The sequence below is a fragment of the Triturus cristatus genome, chromosome 4_1 (genome assembly GCF_964204655.1).
Source record: "Triturus cristatus chromosome 4_1, aTriCri1.1, whole genome shotgun sequence".
Taxonomy (NCBI): domain Eukaryota; kingdom Metazoa; phylum Chordata; class Amphibia; order Caudata; family Salamandridae; genus Triturus; species Triturus cristatus.
Window position 1 is genome coordinate 574,668,512 of NC_140585.1, and position 20,652 is coordinate 574,689,163.

Here is a 20,652-nt window from a genome sequence, read left to right on the forward strand (position 1 = left end):
AGCTAGTGGAATTACTGGCTTACCTGCACATTCTTCCCTATAAATGAAATCTGTTGGTGACTAAATACTACCTTGCTGTTCCCACAAATCTCTTTTTGAGGGTATAATTGTTCTTGTAATCCACACAGATGTAACTTAGCTCTCTTTGTGTAAGGAGGTGGTAATTATCCTGTTGTCGGCTTGTCATCATACCTAAGGTATGTTCATTTTTTTTACGGAGTTTTCTATAGCCCGAACTTGACCCAAAGGTACCGGGATACAGAGCGCTTTACATGAGCACCAGTTGAGTTACATGAGGACACATTCATTTTTGTTAGGCACGGGGAGATTAAGTGATATGCCCAGAATCACAAGATGTTGCGCGTCCATGCTGAGACTCGAATCTGGTTCCCCAGATTTGAGGTCAACGGCCCTAGCCATTAGGCCAACTCCTCTCCCCAATTACATTCAGTATAATTTGGGTATTCTTTAACTGCTTCCTTTGCAGCCCAATCTGCTAGAGCATCACCCCTGGAGACAAGATCTTGCTGATTACGGTGCATTGAGCATTTTATCACTGCTACTTTGGATGGAAGTGTTAAGGCTTTTATTAATTGAGTCAATAAATCTTTGTGCAGCACAAGCGATTCGTTGTCATGTGTTCTGTGCATGGCCCATTGTAGTTTTCTCTGTTAGCCTAACTGTGCACAATATATGGCCGCAATTGCTTTGCGCACATTACTATATAAATATGCTAATTTTTGTGCCACATTGTGGTTTCACACAGAACTTGCAGTTGTTTTCGTGTTCCGTTCTTTCCTGGGATTTAGTCTGAACACAACAGACAAGGTCAAGCAATAATGTTTCTGTTATTTTGTTCTGGTCAGGCAGTAGCACCTCAACACAACACATGAGTGCTGCTGTTGTTTGTGAGCATATAAGCCTCGTCATATGGGTATGCACAGTAATTTCAAACACAAGGAGATGATGGACGGAGTGCTGAAACTTTTCAAACACTCACCCCCTGTCACAGATCTGGATTGAATCCATCATCATTCCTTAGCTCACTTTGCCACCCCAGTTCAGACACAGCTATATGCAAACTATCCTTGACCCTGTGCCTCATGGGAACAGTCCAGCCCGAACTGCCAAGCCATGTCTTCCCTGGACCGGAAAAAAGCATCCTGGGACCGTTTTCGGGCTAACAACCCTCATCAGCCAAGCTAGCTTGATTCCAGTGGCAAAGTGAGCAAGGGAACCACGTCAGGAATACCCTGCAAACTTAAGGCAAACAAAGCAAACACAAGGAGATGATGGACGGAGTGCTGAAACTTTTCAAACACTCACCCCCAGTCACAGATCTGGGTTGAATCCATCATCATTTTTTAGCTCACTTTGCCACCCCAGTTCAGACACAGCTATATACAAATCAATCTTGACCCTGTGCCTCATGGGAACAGTCCAGCCCGAACTGCCAAGCCATGTCTTCCCTGGAGCGGAAACAAGCATCCTGGGGCTGGTTTTGGCATAACATGGGCATGCCCAGACGTGGGTCCTGTGCTCTCCATGCCTCTTGAATCAAGATATCCTGGCTGAAGAGGGGTGAAACCCCGGAACCGGTCCGAGGATGCTTGTTTCCAATCCAGGGAGGACCTGGCTTGGCAGGTCAGGCTGGACTGTTCCCATGAGGCACAGGGCCAAGACTGATTTGCATATGGCTGGGTTCAAACTGGAATGGCATGGTGAGCAAAAAAACGATGGATTTAGGCCCAGATCTCTGTACTGGGGTGAATGTATGACATTGTTCTGCATTGTGTCCATCAACTGATGTTTTTCCATTTGTCACCCCGAGTGGGATGGGTATACCCAGACTTGGGTCCCGTGCTCTCCATGCCACTGGAATTGGCTATCCTGGCTGAAGATGTCTGAAACCCCAAAACCAGTCCTAGGATGCTTGTTTCCAGTCCAGGGAGGACCTGGCTTGGCAGTTCGGGCTGGACTGTTCCCATGAGGCACAGGGTCAAGACTGATTTGCATATGGCTGGGTTCAAACTGGAATGGCATGGTGAGCAAAAAATCTATGGATTTAGGCCCAGATCTCTTTACTGGGGTGTATGTATGACTTTGTTCTGCATTCTGTCCATCAAATGTTGTTTTTGCATTTGTCACCCCGAGTGGATGGGTATGCCCAGACGTGGGTCCCGTGCTCTCCATGTCACTGGAATCAAGCTATCCTGGCTGGAGATGGGTGAAACCCCCGAAACCGGTCCTAGGATGCTTGTTTCCAGTCCAGGGAGGACCTGGCTTGGCAGTACGGGCTGGACTTTTCCCATGAGGCACAGGGTCAAGACTGATATGCATATGGCTGGGTTCAAACTGGAATGGCATGGTGAGTAAAAGAACGATGGATTTAGGCCCAGATCTCAATACTGGGGTGAATGTATGACATTGTTCTGCATTCCGTCCATCAACTGCTGTTTATGAATTAGTCACCCGAGTGGGACGGGTATGCCCAGACTCGGGTCCCGTGCTCTCCATGCCACTGGAATCCAGCTATCCTGGCTGAAGAGGGGTGAAACCCCGAAACTGGTCCTAGGATGCTTGTTTCCAGTCCAGGGAGGACCTGGCTTGGCAGTTCGTGCTGCACTGTTCCCATGAGGATTTCATTGTGATCTTTACTGACCATCTTAGTAGTTCAAATATTACATGTTGTCAATCGCTGTGAGTAGTAGGAACATGTGGATGCGATGTTTTCCTAAGAATTGTGTGGTGTGGTCTGGAGGTTGACCCCTTCATAGGATTTCTTCTTTGTTTCCTTTTTTCTTTTCTTTTTGTCCGTTTATCCTCAGAAAATCTGTCTCCACAAGGTGGAGGTAAATTCATATTACCGCCTAGGTGAGTGGTCATTCGATTTGAATTTTTGGATTTTAACTTCTCACGTTGTTTATCACATGTGGCTTTCTCATCACGAGTGTGGTGTCTAAGGGATTCATGGTAGAAAAAGGTTATGATATTTACATTAATGTTTGTCTTTTACAGACACTGGCCTGACTGCAGCTGGTACCACTGTCTTAATTACCATAACAATTAGGTATGTTTTTTTATTTTAACATTTTCACCTTTTCTAAGCAGAGTGACATCGTTTAAGGTCCTGATGAATGCCGCAAACTTTTAGTCATCTGGCAGAAACATGTTGACCGATTACGAATAGGACATCCTTTCAGTCCTTCAAATCACTAGCTTTTTTAATACTGGTCTATGGGGACAAATATCAAATTAAGTTTAGTCACCCATGAGCTAGTTTTAAACACACACGATTCTCTCTTTTGCACTCTGCCCCTCACCCCAATTGTTGAAATTGGGTACATTAAAACACCTCACGCTCCTCTCTATAGTGAGAGTTGTAGCCCACACTGGATACCTTGTGGTAACTGTGTGCAAGAGGGGACCCAATGATGAAGCATGTCACCCTTGGGTGAGTGAGGGCTCTCGTCTTTAAGACAAAGATCTCCCCCCCCTTTTTTCTCCTTTTCTCTTTTTTGAAGTTAAGTTTGGTTTCTAGTAAACCAGCATCCCATCATTTTTTGTGAATACCAATTTCTGGAGTGGTGATGTGAATGCAGATATGCACTCCTTTTGTTCATACCCCCTAGTGAGGATTACATATAGTACAGTAGTTGCTGTGGTTTTTTAATGACTGATTTTGATGATTTGTTTTGATTAGGTCTTTCCCTGGTTACACACCCTATAATTGTTATTTTACAGCATTTAGGGATAGTCGTGAATATAGACTATTTGCTCACATTGATATGACGGAATATACAGGACTGGCTTTTGATGAAGACACGGTACAAGCAATCCTAGACCCACCTAGTATTCTTGATACACATGTTTCTCAAGCACTTTCCAATTCAGAAGATTGGACTCAACTTAGTAACACCAAAAAACAGCATGTATGTACCATCTTACATGCGGCAATTCTAACCGAATACCTTAGAGGTAATATAGCTCCACCAGGTCTCATACAATGCCCCCAGACTCTTCTTGGATAACAAGGTTTTTGTTACTAATTTGTCTAAAATAGCTTAGCGCTGTACTAGAGACTGGTTGGTCTTAATAATAACAACAGCTAAAGAAACAGCAGATTTACTATTAGTAGAAATCCAATCTCTAGAAACACAACTGAAAACAGGAATACAGATTACTGCTCACAAAAAGAAATTAGACAAAATTTCTAAGAATTTGAATGAAGTCAAAGATGACCTGATTAAATACAAAATCGGCAAACTTAAGAAGGATCTAGATAGATTTACTCTAGATAAGGTTTATCCTTATATTGCAGATGGATATCAGGCAAGTCTGAATGAAAAGACTAATAAGAAAGGCACACGTGGTTGGCGCAGAGATACTGACGAGTGGACCTCCAACTCGGATGAGTGGAGTGATTCCAACGATTCAGATACAGAACAACTGTCTCACCGTCAACCTAGGAGAGATAGAGGGAGGGGTAGCGGGATATTGTACCCCTTTAATCAACAAGCACCTTGGTGGCCCCCTCAACCATGGGCTTTTCCACCGCCTCCTTACAATCCATGTCCAACCTATGGGGGCCCGCCATATCAGCCTTTTTTGGGACAGGACAGAGGAAGAAGAGGGCGAAGGAGAGGCAACAGAGGTTAAACTACAGAGACCCCACGTGTGAGTTGGGATCCAGCACTAGAACAGAGGATCGCGAGGAGCATGACAGCGTCCACGAGCGATCTAACAATCTGATTGTCAATCTGAGCACTAAAATCCTTACAGAAATGGAGGAGAGTGTCTTGTCAAAGGGATTAGGCTTTGTTCCCACTAAACATGGAGATGATTTCATGATGCATAAGGAACTTTCGTAATTTTTCCGGAAAGTACGTCTCTGCTTCCTTTTTAGCAACATTGACAAGGAGTCACCTTCCCCTAGTCCTAAAACAGGGCTTAGAAACAAATCTACTTTTGTGCCCTCGTCACAACAAGTACCATCTGAAGTCTTGACTTTTGAGAAGGCTGTTCTCAAAGATTACGAGACTAATCTCAGCTACACAAAAAAGGTGTTTTGTAATCTCTCCAATATAGAAAGACGTTGTGTCTCTAGATTGGGCAATGACCCGCAGATTACCATAAAACCAGCAGATAAAGGGGGAGCCACGGTAATTATTGATACGGCGACATATCGAGAAGAATGTTTGAGACAACTAAATAATGTGACTTTCTACACACGCATCACACAAGATCCTACCACACGACTACTACAAAGAATTAAGTCATTAGTGGAAGAGGGGAGAGAGGCAGGGTGGATTACTAAGAACGAGGCTGACTTTTTGATACAAAAGAATCCTATAATCCCAGCTTTTTACACCCTGCCTAAAATACATAAAGAACAACGACCCCCTCCGGGCAGGCCCATTGTGTCGGGTATTGGTTCTATTTTGGAACCTCTATCAAAATTTGTAGACCATTTCCTTCGACCAATTGTGGCACAGATGCCATCCTATCTACAGGACACAAAACATGTGTTGTCCTGTTTAGAAAGTATTCCTTTTGATTCTGATTGCCAATTGATGGCCACGTATGATGTCGAATCACTATATACCAACATTCCTCAGGATGACACACTTGAGACGATAGGTGACCTTCTAGCTACCAATCAACGTGATGACCAGACCCCTGATGACTATGTTATGCGTTGTGCAACTTTAGCGCTTAAAGAAATTTTTTTCAGTTTTGAAGGAGAGCTGTTTTGGCAGACCACAGGAACTTCCATGGGAAGCACATGTGCACCTAGCATGGCAAATTTGTACATGCATGCGTTTGAAATTAAACATATTTACTCTGTAACACACCCCTTTCAAACTAAGCTTAAATTGTGGAAGCGCTATATAGATGATATCCTGGTCATCTGGGAAGGTGACCAGGAGTCCCTGGTGATTTTCTCAGAGTAGCTGATCACACGTGATAACAACTTGAGGTTTACGGGGGAGGCTAGTAATTTATCTATTGCCTTCTTGGATTTGAGACTATACCCCAAAGAAGGAAGGATTTATACTGAACTGTATCAGAAACCTATGGCAAGGAACTCTCTATTAAGCTATCATAGTTTCCATCCTCGGGCCCTATTGACCAATCTACCGGTGGGCCAATTTCTTAGATTGAGGAGAAATTGTACGGAGTTAGCTAACTACCATAAACATGCCAAGAAATTGAGTGAAGAATTGGCCGCAAGACACTATCCAACGCAACTAATTAAAAGAGCCTCCAAAAGAGCACGCAATAATGATAGAGAGGCACTTTTAGAAACATTTACTAAAGCTAAAACAGAAAGGATGGTGTGTGTCACCACTTTTAGTAATCTCACAGAAAATATCAAAAGGGCCATTAATAAAAACTGACATATACTCAATACTGGAAACCTGACCTTAGACCGCCCCCTTTTTGCATTAAAACGCAGTAGCAATCTACAAGACCTGATGGTGCATACGAGACCTAGGATTGTTACTAGCCAGAGTAGACAATTGACTTTGTGGGGAGCGGCACCAGTGGTTGGCCATTTTCCCTGTGGGTCGTGTTCAGTATGTCTTTCACACAACATATGACTGAAGTTAACATATTACCAGGCTCACCATGGAAACTGAATAAACACACTAATTGTAACACCAGTGGAGTGATTTGCATGATAACATGTCCATGTTCACTAATCTATATTGGAATGACAACACGTAAGGTTCGTCAAAGAATAGTTGAACACCGGAGTGCCTTTCGGTGTAAGAAATCTAACACATGCATGACCAAACACTTTTTAGATAAGGCACATACAGAGGATGATTTACAATGGGTGATTATTGACAAACCCAACTATGACACCAATATGGGTCCCCTTGATAGTGTGCTCTTTCGCCGCGAACAACGATGGGTGTTTCGCACAAAGAGCCATTTGAGGGGTCTGAATGAGGACATTCCCTGGTGCTTTGTATAAGCCCTGTCTTTGCCCTTTGTTTGACACGTGTATATCTTCCATGTTGGGACATGCTTTGTTTTTGGATGGGCCTGGGTGCTTTTTTAGCACTGAAAATTTGGGTATTTGTCCTGTGGTACACTCTGTCATATTGGATGATATAAACGTGATCATAGCAATACTAGACTAGCTATTGACAGTCCCTCTTATGTTACATTTATATGCATGGTTTCTGGACACATCGATGCTGCAAAGCCCCTCCCTCCCATTTGGAAAATGAATATTTACTGTACCCAGTACTGGCGGAACCACAGCGAGCCAGTATATATATTTATATTTTTTCTAAATTCCCTCTACATGGGGACTTGGCTTGACCTACATGTAGTGAATTCTTACTACACTGTTTTACGTTTTTCTTGCACTTGGTTTTTCGCCATGTTTGTATTTGTGAAGGCATCCGAGATAGGGAAAAGCTTTATCCCCCTCTTATTCCCCCGTTACAGTCATTAGAGGTTCCGGCGTGAAGATCTCAGGATTCCTCTAGACTACATTTCCCAAGGTCCTTTTGACCCGGAAGTCCATGACGTTAACTTCTGGGTCACACGCAATTACGAAGTGCATCGGGGACATAAAATACACGAGGAGAATGGCTTCCTCCCCTTTGGATTTTACCCACAGACAAGACGGACACAGAGAAAAAAGAGGTATTACATACTATTTGTGCAGAGGGAGCACATCTGCTGATATTACGAATGTTAATAATGGTGACTACCCTCTTATAAGATGGTTGTTATTACATATTTGCCATTGGGCACTCCTGGCTTTTTGTAGCCCTGCTATTTGAGAATAAGGTCATTTCCCTTGAAAGAGCCATGCTGTTTAGACATACTGACATTTTAATAGGGATTGGTATATACTGAACGCTCGTAATTGGATATATGCTAGAGTTGTTTTAGTCACCATCCTGTGGAAGCGCTATACCAACACATGCAAACATTATCACAGCGACATGTTTTATTTGTTTTATTTACATGCCTATGTTTGCATATGCGTTAGAGTTGTTTCATTGTGATCTTTACTGACCATCTTAGTAGTTCAAATATTACATGTTGTCAATCGCTGTGAGTAGTAGGAACATGTGGATGCAATGTTTTCCTAAGAATTGTGTGGTGTGGTCTGGAGGTTGACCCCTTCATAGGATTTCTTCTTTTTTCTTTTTTTCTTTTCTTTTTGTCCGTTTATCCTCAAAAAATCTGTGATCTGAGGTAAAACTCCCACAAGGTGGAGGTAAATTCATATTACCGCCTAGGTGAGTGGTCATTCGATTTGAATTTTTGGATTTTAACTTCTCACGTTGTTTATCACGTGTGGCTTTCTCATCACGAGTGTGGTGTCTAAGGGATTCATGGTAGAAAAAGGTTATGATATTTACATTAATGTTTGTCTTTTACAGACACTGGACAGGACTGCAGCTGGTATCACTGTCTTAATTACCATAACAATTAAGTATGGTTTTTTATTTTAACATTTTCACCTTTTCTAAGCAGAGTGACATCGTTTAAGGTCCTGATGAATGCCGCAAACTTTTAGTCATCTGGCAGAAACATGTTGACCGATTACGAATAGGACATCTTTTCAGTCCTTCACATCACTAGCTTTTTTAATACTGGTCTATGGGGACGAATATTAAATTAAGTTTAGTCACCCATGAGCTAGTTTTAAACACACACGATTCTCTCTTTTGCACTCTGCCCCTCACCCCAATTGTTGAAATTGGGTACATTAAAACACCTCACGCTCCTCTCTATAGTGAGAGTTGTAGCCCACACTGGATACCTTGCGGTAACTGTGTGCAAGAGGGGACCCAATGATGAAGCATGTCACCCTTGGGTGAGTGGGGGTTCTCGTCTTTAAGACAAAGATCTCCCCCCCCCCTTTTTTCTCCTTTTTCTCTTTTTTGAAGTTAAGTTTGGTTTCTAGTAAACCAGCATCTCATCATTTTTTGTGAATACCAACCTGTTCCCATGAGGCACAGGGTCAAGACTTATTTGCATATGGCTGGGTTCAAACTGGAATGGCATGGTGAGCAAAAAAACGATGGATTTAGGCCTTGATCTTTGTACTGGGGTGAATGTATGACATTGTTCTGCATTCTGTCCATCAACTGTTGTTTTTTCATTTGTCACCACGAGTGGGACGGGTATACCTCATGCAGCGGAGTTTACCAGCTCTACACATACAAACACACAACACTCATTTGGGCCCATATACATTCATACACTCATTGAGCTAGCAAATATCCGCTGGTCATCAATTTTTTATTTACCCTAGGAAACCTTTACACCAGTATTCTTACCATTCCTGTCTCCTGAGTAAATGCACGTTTGAAAGATCTAGTAGTAGATTAGACTAGGGAGGAAATAATATAATACATTTATCTTTATTCAAAGAACCACAGACTCAGAAGGAGTGTTAAAAGTTTATCTGAATTAATAATTTTGTGAGTCAAATCAGAGTACACAAAGATGTACCAGAATTATCCATCAGGAAATTTAGTACAGTTAACTTATAATCAATTTGCATTCAAGAGTGTCCTCATGCATCCCTCCCTCCGGTATCCAATTTAAGGGGCCAGCTACATACATACGGGTGGAGACATTTTTTGCTGTTTCCTTTGCAGTCTGGTCAGCAAATGCATTACCTCTTCCTATGTCATCTGTTACTTTCTTGTGGGTGCTACATTTAATCACAGCTATCTTGGAAGGGAGGGTCAATGCTTCTAACAGTCTGCTGACCAGTTGACCATGTTGTATCTTAGTACCGTGAGAAGTTAAAAATCCCCTCTCAGCCCATAGTCGTCCAAAATTATGGGCCACTCCGAAAGCATACTGGCTGTCGGTGTAGATGTTGACGGCCATCCCCGTACTTAATTCACACGCTCTTATCAGCGCCACTAACTCAGCGGCTGATTGGTAAGGTATCCTCTCACTCTCCACCACTGTTAGTAACGTGGTGATAGCATAGGCGGCAGTTGTGTTACCATCAGGAAGTTTGAAACAAGAAACATCCACATACAGGTTACCATCAGGATCAGTGAGGGGTGTGTCAGTCAAGTCTACATTGCTGTTAGTCTCTTCCTCCATCCGGAGGACACAATCATGCGGATCAGAACTAGTGTTACCATCAACAAAGGGTAACAATGTGGCTGGATTCAGTGTAGTGCAGCGGCGGATGGTGATATGACTGGCTAAGAGAGTCAACTCCTATCCGGACAAACGTGCACTAGTAAGGTGTTGAGTTTTTTCCTATTCAATAAAGTATCAACTGCATGAGGAACCATAACTGTAAGCGGAGTATCAAGAACCAGACCAGTAGATTGGCTAATGGATATGGCAGCTGCGGCTGCTAGTCTCAAGCAACTGGGCAACACGCTTGCCACGGGATCTAGAACTGCAGAAAAATATGCACAGGGGCATTGTCTGTCACCGAAACGCTGTGTTAATACTGACAATGCGCAACCATCACGCTCATGTATAAAAAGAGTGAAGGGTTTCTGATAACTAGGGGTGCCTAGCACCGGGGCCGAACACAAGGCGGTTTTCAGTTCTTCAAATGCACGCTGGCACTCATTTGTCCAAGGTAGCGGGTGAGAAACATCTTTAAGTGTGAGGGCCAACAAATGTTTAATGAGTAGAGAAAAATTGGGTATCCATTGGCGGCAGTAGGAGGTGATACCAATGAAAGCACAGACCTCTTTCTGCGTCTTTGGTGGGGGCATTTTATTGATAGTCTGTATTCGTTCAGGGGTGAGGCGGCGTCCCTCCTTCGACAGGAGATGACCTAAGTAGGTAACCTCATGTTGACAATATTGGAGCTTGGAGAGGGAAACTTTGTGATTGAACTGTGCCAAATGCAGGAGCAATTTCATCGTAGCTTCTTTACATAATGCCTCGGTGTCTGCTGCTATGAGCAAATCATCAACGTACTGGAGTAATGCGGTACCTTGAGGTAGGGACAGGGAATCAAGTTGGCCCTTGAAGGCCTGACTATAAATGGAGGGCCCTCTGCATATCCTTGTGGAGCTCTACAGAACCGGAAACTACGACCTGCCAATGGGAATCCGAAAAGATCCCTACTCTGTTCATCAACGGGTATACTAAAGAAGGCATTCTTCAAATCAATGACAGAAAAGCAACATGACGACGGGGGGGGGTCATAGTGAGTAAGGCAGTGATATCTGGGACCACAAGAAACTGGGGAACTACTATTTTGTTTATTTTGTGTAAATCAATGACAAAACGATAAACAGGGGGCTTGAAAGGGTCGGTGCGTTTGAGGACAGACACAATTGGGCTGTTACACACATTGCCTCTTGTCTCTTCAACCACTCCCTTGTCAACAAGTTCAGAAATGATCTGGAGTAATGCCCTCTCCCCTTCTTTGGGTATTTTGTATTGGGGAAGTCGGGGAAGGCGAGCATTTTCCTTTAGGGTAACAGAAAAGGGGGGTATGGACAAAAGGCCTACATCAGTATCATCTTGGGCCCAAAGGGTGGGAGGGACATTTTTAAGTTCCTGGGGAAGGGGATATGAGGAGGCTAAATATACTGGGTTTGTGGTAGGGGGGCCCATAGTGATGTAAACACCATCAGGAGAACAGTATATGGTGGCATGTAATCTTTTCAATAGATCTAAACCCAACAAATTTTCTCCACATGTGGAAGTCAAAACCAAAGGGGAATCAACCGTGTAGGGTCCTATCGTTAGTTCCAGTGGTTGTGAGACGGGGCTAAACACTGGGGTACCAGAAAACCCCACAGAAACATTATTGGTGCCAGACAAGGGGGCCCCAGGGACTTTAGACCTAGCAATAGAACTTTTGGTTGCACCAGTGTCGACCAAGAATGGTTCCGTAGAACCCAGTGTTGTAACATGAACAAACGGTCCCTTCTGGTCAACAGGAATAGGCACGGGTCCCTTTCCTTGTCCTTGGCAATCCTAGTGGGACAGAAACCCCGTCCCATCTTCGGGCTCATAATCCTCAGTAAAATAATTGCGATCTTCATAATTGGCTGCATCAAATCTATTCTCGTGCATGAGGGGGCACCTGTCCTGTGACTGTGTTCTAAGTCCGCCTCGTCCTCATCCTCTCTGGGGCCGATGCCCTGTGAAGCGGTCAGCAGGAGCAGAGTGGTTCCGGACCAACAAGGGACACTCTTCACGGTAATGACCCTCCTGGCGACAATAAGTGCACTGATTGGACCCCAGCGGTGGGCGAGGAGTCACGGGGGCAGGTTTCTGAGCAACTCGTTGAAACTTCGGGGCACCCCTGTTTTGGGCCTGGGTCGGGTATGCCTGTTGGAGTAATACCTTTGTTTTTAGATCTTTAGTCTTCTTATCTGTTTTGTCTCGCTCTTCATTCTCCCTATTCTCATAATACTGGGTCATTGTCAAAATGCCAGACGGGGTGGAAATGGGCCAGGCACTTTCCAATATTTTGAGCTTAGTCCCAAGTTCGGGTAACAAATTGGACACAAATTTATCCACAAACAGTTGCTGTCCCCCCTCTGAAGTCAGATCCTGTCCACTATAGTCGGTGAATGTGCTTTCAAATCGTGTGAAAAAGTCTGAGACACTTTCATCTTTCTTTTGCCTGCAAGCAGCTAATTTATCCCAATTAATACGGTGAGGTGTCAACATCTTTTTCATGGTAAGTATCTGGGCCGGAAGGGCCAAAATCATGGGATCAGGTTTCTCACCGCCAGTTCGAGCTCTGCCGGCCTCCCCAAGTTGTTGCCAAGTGTGGCCAAACTCTGCCTGATCATTATGACGTATTTTAGACCATACTTCAGTCGGTACTACCTGTCTCATTAACATATCGATATCTGGTAAAGTCATCACGCAAGACTGGAGGGTCTGAGTCAATTCCTTGTAATAACCCGCTGGATTTTTACGTGGGTCAGGCAATTGGCTTTTAAGCTGGAGGACATCAGATCTTTTCCAAGGGACATGGACCCACATTTGCCTAAAACCCGCCGGTATGTCAGGCTGGTCACCCACACCAGCAATGCGGTCCCTCCAAACAGGCTGTGCCTCCCTCATTGGAAAACCCTTATTCAGCATGGCATCAGATAAAGAGTCCCTAAAGACTACTAACGTGATCAGATCGCAGAATAGTGCGAGGCCCTGAATGTCCCCCTTCGCAACCTTATTGTGAAGGTCAGATAGATCTGGGGGTGGACCTGATTCTACCAAATCTACCCACATTTGGGTCAGTATGTCACACATATCACAAAAAGTGTCAATCTGTTGGATGCGCGTCCACTGATCCATGGTCATCCAATTATCCTGAGCGGTGTACATAGTGCCATTTCCCATCCACATATGAGCCTGTTGACTCATAGCGAGTTGTTCCTGTGTATTACCCATCTGTCTGCGCAAAGTACGTCGTCTGGGAGTGGGTGGTCTATGCGGAGTTACATAAGGGATATAATCACGGACCACTGACCAAGCATTTGCTAATAGTCCTGCACTGGGGGAAGGTGTTGGATGACTGTCAACAAGAAACAGATTAGTTGTGGCGGGAGTTAAAGGCTCATTGGGTTGGACAGGCATGGGACCAGTGGAAGGAGCAACAAGGGAAGGGGAAGGGTGGACCTGCACCTGTACAGTTGCCTGAACAGTCGGGGCATTGGGAACGAGTGGCTGAGGAATCGGACGAACCAGGGCATGGGCAGGAGCAACAACTGGAGCAGCAGCGAGGGCCAATTGTGTGGGATCAAGGGCCGGTGGGAGCATAAGGTGGAGGGGTGTCCAACATGGAGGACATGAGAGGGTCATCCTCCTTGTCCCGGGCCTTTTCGGGGACCTTCTTAGTAATGTAACATCCGTCTGTCTGCATTCAATGTAATCTATCATGTATCACTATACCCTCTTCTATTTTCTGATCATCATTCTGGGCCTTCCAAGGGAAGAATCGGACAAGATTCCTCCAATGCGGAGTCCTGTGCACAACAACAACAACACCATTTCCGAAATGTACTAAATCCGGGCATCTCTAGATGCGTATTCTGGTTGCAAACATCAAAGGGTACAATCGAACAGTTACAGCATATGACTGTACTTACCCCTTGGCTTCGGCTTTTGCAAAAGTCGAACAATACCCAAAACCAAATACAATTCACCAGAGAAGTGGGTCACTCCCACTCTTACCTGACCGTTAATCTTCCCTCGTACGGCAAGTGTCACATAGGTCTCAATCTCCAAAAATTAGGAACCGGAACTGGGGCGTCAGTCGGGGCCGCAGTCGGATAGCCCCTATGAGGGAGGAATCACACAATCGGAAACCTCGGGCCCACAAGGACAATTTTCAGCCGATGAAGTGGCGCGCCTCCCTTGGAATTGGATCACGGACCCCTCACGACCACCAGGCTCGATGACGACCACTGAAGACACCCCACGTTGAGATGCCAATTGTAGAACCGGCTTTTAGAGACCCCTCCCGACTGGAAGGTCAAAGCCAGCGGTGCAGGGGACACCTAGAATCTACGGGTTCACCTTGCTTACTCATGCATTACCAAAGAGACCAGGACAACTTAGCTGTGGAGGAAAGTAAATTTAATTTATTAGATCGAGCTAAGGACAGGGTCCCAGAATGGTACAAAGACTATTCTACGGAGACTGATGCTTCACTCCGCAGCGCACACATAATTATGGCACTAGCCACACCCTTTACACATCCAACAAGTTCCTCATCAGTCTCAGGTGGCGTAATCGTGGCCAGAGAGCATCGGTCTCTGATTGCACAATGTACACAGCCTCTTGCTTCAGTGCCCAGATGGCGTAGTCACGGAGCACAGCTGATGGTGTAAGAGGCTGAGTTACCAACAGTGGACAGAATGTGGCTAAGTCTCTGGCACCACGGGTGGGGAGGAGGTACACAAGCAGCTTCTGGAATCGGCTAAACTGCAAGGAGGGTTAAGCAAGTTCTAACAGGGACATAGAAAGCAATCCTTCACCAGGTTGCCGAGAGCATGGCAACACGAAATGGAGTCTCAGTGGCCATTTTAAGCATAGTTCAACATAATTGTATCGAGCCGAGTGGGGACTACAGTGCTTTGCTGCGTAATAACTGTAACTGGACTACCTCTACATGCTTAGTCAGGGAGAATGTGCCCATTGCAAAGAGGAGGGAAACAAGTATTTTAACGTCTGGGACTTGTTGGCAGGCGAATATTAAAGCTTTTTTGCTCAATGTACGCTCTCTAAATAAAAATGACCAACACATATTTGACCTTATATTCTAGTCAAAGTTGGATATTTTATTCTTGACTGAGACATGGCTCACAGAAACGTCCAACCGCACATTAGCAATGGCTATACCTCCTGGTTACTCCATTTTGAGAAGGGATCGCACAACTGGGAATGGGGGGGGGGTTGCGCTAATTACCAAAAGCAACATCTCAGGCAAAACAATTTCCATGGATGAAATAGAGGGGGCAGAGTGTCTTGGCTTCCATTGCACTATCTCCGCCCATCAATCTTTGGCGGGAATTTTAATATATAGACCCCCTGGGCATGCAGGGACATTCCTGCGGAACGTTGCCAATGCAATTGCACTGTTAGTTCCCAGATTTAAGCATTTTTGGTCCTAGGAGATTTCAATGTCCATATGGACAATTTAGAGAGCTCAGACACCATTACACTATATGAGACCCTGGAGACCAAGAACTTACTCCACTATGTGTCTATGCCCACCCATGACAAAGGCCACACGTTAGATTAAATCTTTTCTGACATCCTAAAACAAACAGAGGAGCCTATACCTTTAGTTTGGACAGACAATTTTCTGATGGGCTTATAGCTACATAAATTAACGAAACTGGCGCATACTCCGGAGAAGCAGCCATCTTTTATATCAAGGGCTTTTCATAAAATTACCCCTGATGCCTTGAAAATAGAGCTCACCTCTCATCCCCTTTCAATGAGTAGTAAGGTTAAGGACGACGCCGTAAATCTTGAAAACTGGATAAAGCAAGGCATCGAGACTCTTGCCCCGCAGATATCACGTTCTCAACAGACAACAAGGACATCTGCGCCTTGGTTTAACAAAACCTTGCGAAAATGCAAGAGTTCCTGTAAACACTTGGAAAGAGTGTAGAGGAAAAACTTCTTTAGTGAAGTATTATATAAAAGGGTACTAAAATGTATCATAGCAGAATCCTGGAAGAAAAGAACATTTTCTTTTCAGCTAAGATTGAGGCATCAGGAAATAAGAGCAAGGACATTTTTTAAACCATGAAACATTTTACCTCACCGAAATCAGCAGTCACTAAAAGCAATGTGTCAGACAACTGGACAAGCCAGCTGGCTTCTTTCTTCCATGAGCAAATCTCTGCAATTCAAACATCGTTAGCAGCCTTGGAGGTGTCGCAGGTCGACTCTCTCTTTGCTTCTCGTCCCCCCTCACCGGTATGCACTGCTACCATCCTTCAGTTCCCTCCCATTACTCTAGAGTATTCTCTGATGATAATGAAAAACTTAAAATCTGGATCCCCTTCTGACCCTTGTCCTGCAAAAATACTAGCTGCTGTGGTGGAGATTATCAATCCGGTAGTCAATGAGATTTTGAACTTGTCATTGAGTAGTGGCCAGGTTCCCTCCATTTGGAAGAGGGCCAATATTCTTCCTCTGCTAAAAAATCCCACTGCTTATCCCACTATAACATCTAAATCCATTAAGCCCAGACATCGGTCCCGTGCTCTCCATGCCACTAGAATCAAGCTATACTGGCTGAAGAGGGGTGAAACCCCGAAACCGGTCCTAGAATGCTTGTTTCCAGTCCAGGGAGGACCTGGCTTGCCAGTTCAGGCTGGACCGTTCCCATGAGGCACAGGGTAAAGACTGATTTGCATATGACTGGGCTCAAACTGGAATGGTTGGGTGAAGAAAAAAATTGCAATATAACATTTGTGCAACAAGGTAAAAGGTAGGACAATTAGAGCAAAATACAGTAATAACATGTTACTATAGATAAGGAATACCATTGGACCCTAGTCAATATTAAATAGTAAGATTAGCGTGGATGGTAGGGGATGAGGGGGGTGGGAGTTAAAAGTAGGGGGGAACTGAGGAGGGAGATGGGAAGGGAGATAGCATGCGGGAGTAGAGGTAGTTATAAGAGAACTAGAGGGGGGAGGGTAGAAGTAAATGCAGGAGTGGTAAGAGGGGGAAGTGAGTCAGGTATAATGTAGCAGGAACCTAGTATCGTATGGGGCGGCATGTGAAACTGTAAAAAGGTGGCAATGATTAAGGACCCCAGTATTTGTTGAGAAGGTGCTGCTTGAGGACTTTTTTGAAGCTCAGGTAGGAGGTGTTGAAACGTAGGTCTTTAGGGAGTGAGTTCCAGATAGTAGGTGCATTCCCAGTGAAAGAACGTGTTTGTGTAGATTTCTTTTTTAACAAGGGAGGGACTACTATAAGAGTATTAGAGCTCCTCATTTCTCTTGAGCAGCCCGCTTTGTGGCGTTTATCTGAAAGATACACTGGGGTGTGTTGATGAAGGGCTTTATGCGTAATGAAAGCGATCTTTTAGGAGGATCTGCCTTCGATGGGAAGCCATTTGAGGCCTTTGAGGGTGGGGCAGATGTGGTCGAACCGTTTGCATTAATAGCTTAGTAAAACTTGCATAGGTTAGTTTCAGCACAGCATGTGCATTAGTGCAATAGTTTCAAGCAGCCATATTAAAAGCTATTGCGCAGCTGCAAATATTTCCCCCAAGCGACAGAAAACGTCATACCACGTACATGTGGTAGACGCATGCGCAGAAGAGTTCCCGTGTTTTTGGCGGCCATTTTAGGACACTCTGGTTATTCATTAGTGAAGAACATAGAAAAGCTTCCCCTAGATACAATATGTGCATAACTTAGATCGCTGTACTGTGGACTGTGTTTGTCAAGAACCTACCTAGATTCAGGCTATTCTCCCCGGTCCACCGCGACATTAGTCGTTTGAGTGGAGGGAGAATAGCACGACTTCCGGTTTGGGAGATTGGCGCTCTAGCGGCCCCTGCCACTTTTCACCCGGATGTGCAGTTGAACACACAGCGGGTGCGCCAGCGGCGAGCCAAAGGCAAGCCCGTCTGCGCCCGTCAGAGTCCCGGAGGCGGCCGGGGCAGGAAATGCTACCGATGCCACTATTCCTCACGGTAAACTCATCACCTATAATAGCGCAGACTTGAGGAGGCACATTCCATTATTAACTTGTCATAATCGTATTGAGCCAAGTGGGGACTGCAGTGCTTTGCTGTGTAATAACTGTAACTGGACTACCTCTACATGCTTAGTCAGGGAGAATGTGCCCATTGCAAAGGGGAGGGAAACAAGTATTTTAACGTCTGGGACTTGTTGGCAGGAGAATATTAAAGCTTTTTTGCTCAATGTACGCTCTCTAAATAAAAATGACCAACACATATTCAACCTTATATTAGAGTCAAAGGTAGATATTTTATTCTTGACTGAGACATGGCTCACAGAAACGTCCAACCCCACATTAGCAATGGCTATACCTCCTGGTTACTCTATTTTGAGAAGGGATCGCACTACTGGGAAGGGGGGAGTTGCACTAATTACCAAAAGCAACATCTCGGTCAAAACTATTTCCATGGATGAAATAGAGGGGGCAGAGTGTCTTGGCTTCCATTGCACTATCTCCGCCCATCAATCTTTGGTGGGAGTTTTAATTTATAGACCGCCTGGGCATGCAGGGACATTCCTGCAGAACGTTGCCAATGCAATTGCACCGTTAGTTCCCAGATTTAAGCATTTTTTGGTCCTAGGAGATTTCAATGTCCATATGGACAATTTAGAGAGCTCAGACACCATTACACTATATGAGACCCTGGAGACCATGAACTTACTCTCCTATGTGTCTGTGCCCATCCATAACAAAGGCCACACGTTAGATCAAATCTTATCGAACATCCTAATACAAACAGAGGAACCTATCCCTTTAGTTTGGACCGACCATTTTCTGATAGGCTTACAGCTACATAAATTAACTAAACTGGCGCATACTCCGGAGAAGCAGCCATCTTTTATGTCAAGGGCTTTTTATAAAATTACCCCTGATGCCTTGAGTATAGAGCTCACCTCTCATCCCCTTTCAATGAGTAGTAAGGTTAAGGACAACGCCGTTAATGTTGAAAACTGGATAAAGCAAGGCATCGGGACTCTTGCCCCGCAGATATCACGTTCTCAACAGACAACAAGGACATCTGCGCCTTGGTTTAACGAAACCTTGCAAAAATGCAAGAGTCCTGTAAACACTTGGAAAGAGTGTGGAGGAAAAACTTTAGTGAAGACAGTAAAGTATTATATAAAAGGGCACTAAAAATGTATCATAGCAGATTCCTGGAAGAAAAGAAAATTTTCTTTTCAGCTAAGATTGAGGCATCCGGAAATAAGAGCAAGGACATTTTTTAAACCGTGAAACATTTTACCTCACCGAAAGCAGCAGTCACTAAAAGCAATGTGTCAGACAACTGGACAAGCCAGTTGGCTTCTATCTTCCTTGAGAAAATCTCTGCAATTCAAACATCGTTAGCAGCCTCAGAGGTGTCGCAGGTCGACTCTTTCTTTGCTACAGACCCATTTCCCTCCTGCCTTTCTTTGCTAAATCTATAGAAAAATACGTGAACTCTGTGATTACCAATTTCATTGAAACCAACAACCTTCTCCACATGAGTCAATCCTGTTTCCGTGCAAATTTTAGTACAGAGACCGCTTTACTAGAGATCTCAGAATCTATCAAAGAGACCCTCGGCACAGGTTGGAGAGCGGTTCTGATTTTGCTGGATTTGTCTGCAGCTTTCGACACCATGCCCCACGGCCGACTCCTTCAGAGATTAAGGGAATGTGGCCTTGGTGGCTCGGTGTTAGAATGATTCTCCTCCTTTTTGGAGGATAGAAACCAGGAGGTCTGGTCCCCCCCTTTTGCGGCTTGCATACCTCCCATGAAAGTCGGTGTCCCTCAGGGATCCATCCTAAGCCTGTTGCTATTTAATCTGTATTCGAGTTCTCTCGCCCCTTTGGCTGAGGCATGCGGTGCAAGTATTATATCCTATGCTGATGATAATCGGCAGTTGTTCACTTGCAAAAAGGGGGAGGAGCTCAATGGAGAGAGGATTAACAAATGCTTAAGTGAGGTTTTTGCTTGGTCCAATGCAACCCTGAGAAATCCAAAGTGATCCTTTTTAGCTCATTCATTCATGATGTATGGAGGCACTGGTGACCTAGCGATATGTCACCCCCTCAGATATCAGTAGGAGCAGTGAGAAATCTAGGGGTAAAGATGGATGACTTTCTCGACATGAAACCCCAAGTCAAATCGGTAGTGGGAACCTGCTATGGCATCTTGAAAATGCTCCGGAGATTTCTTCCCCATCTTTCGCTCCCCCACAGAAGGACTGTGGTCCAGGCCCTCATTACTTCAAGACTGGACTATGTAAATGTCCTATATTTGGGCCTCCCGGACTGTCTGCTGAATAAACTTCAGGTCATCCAAAATGTGGCAGCCAGAGCTATCCTTATGTTGGGTCTCAGAGTACGGATTTCTCCCCACCTAAAGAATTTACATTGGCTACCCATTCGTATAAGAATTCACTTTAAGGCCCTTGTGTTGGCCTTCAAG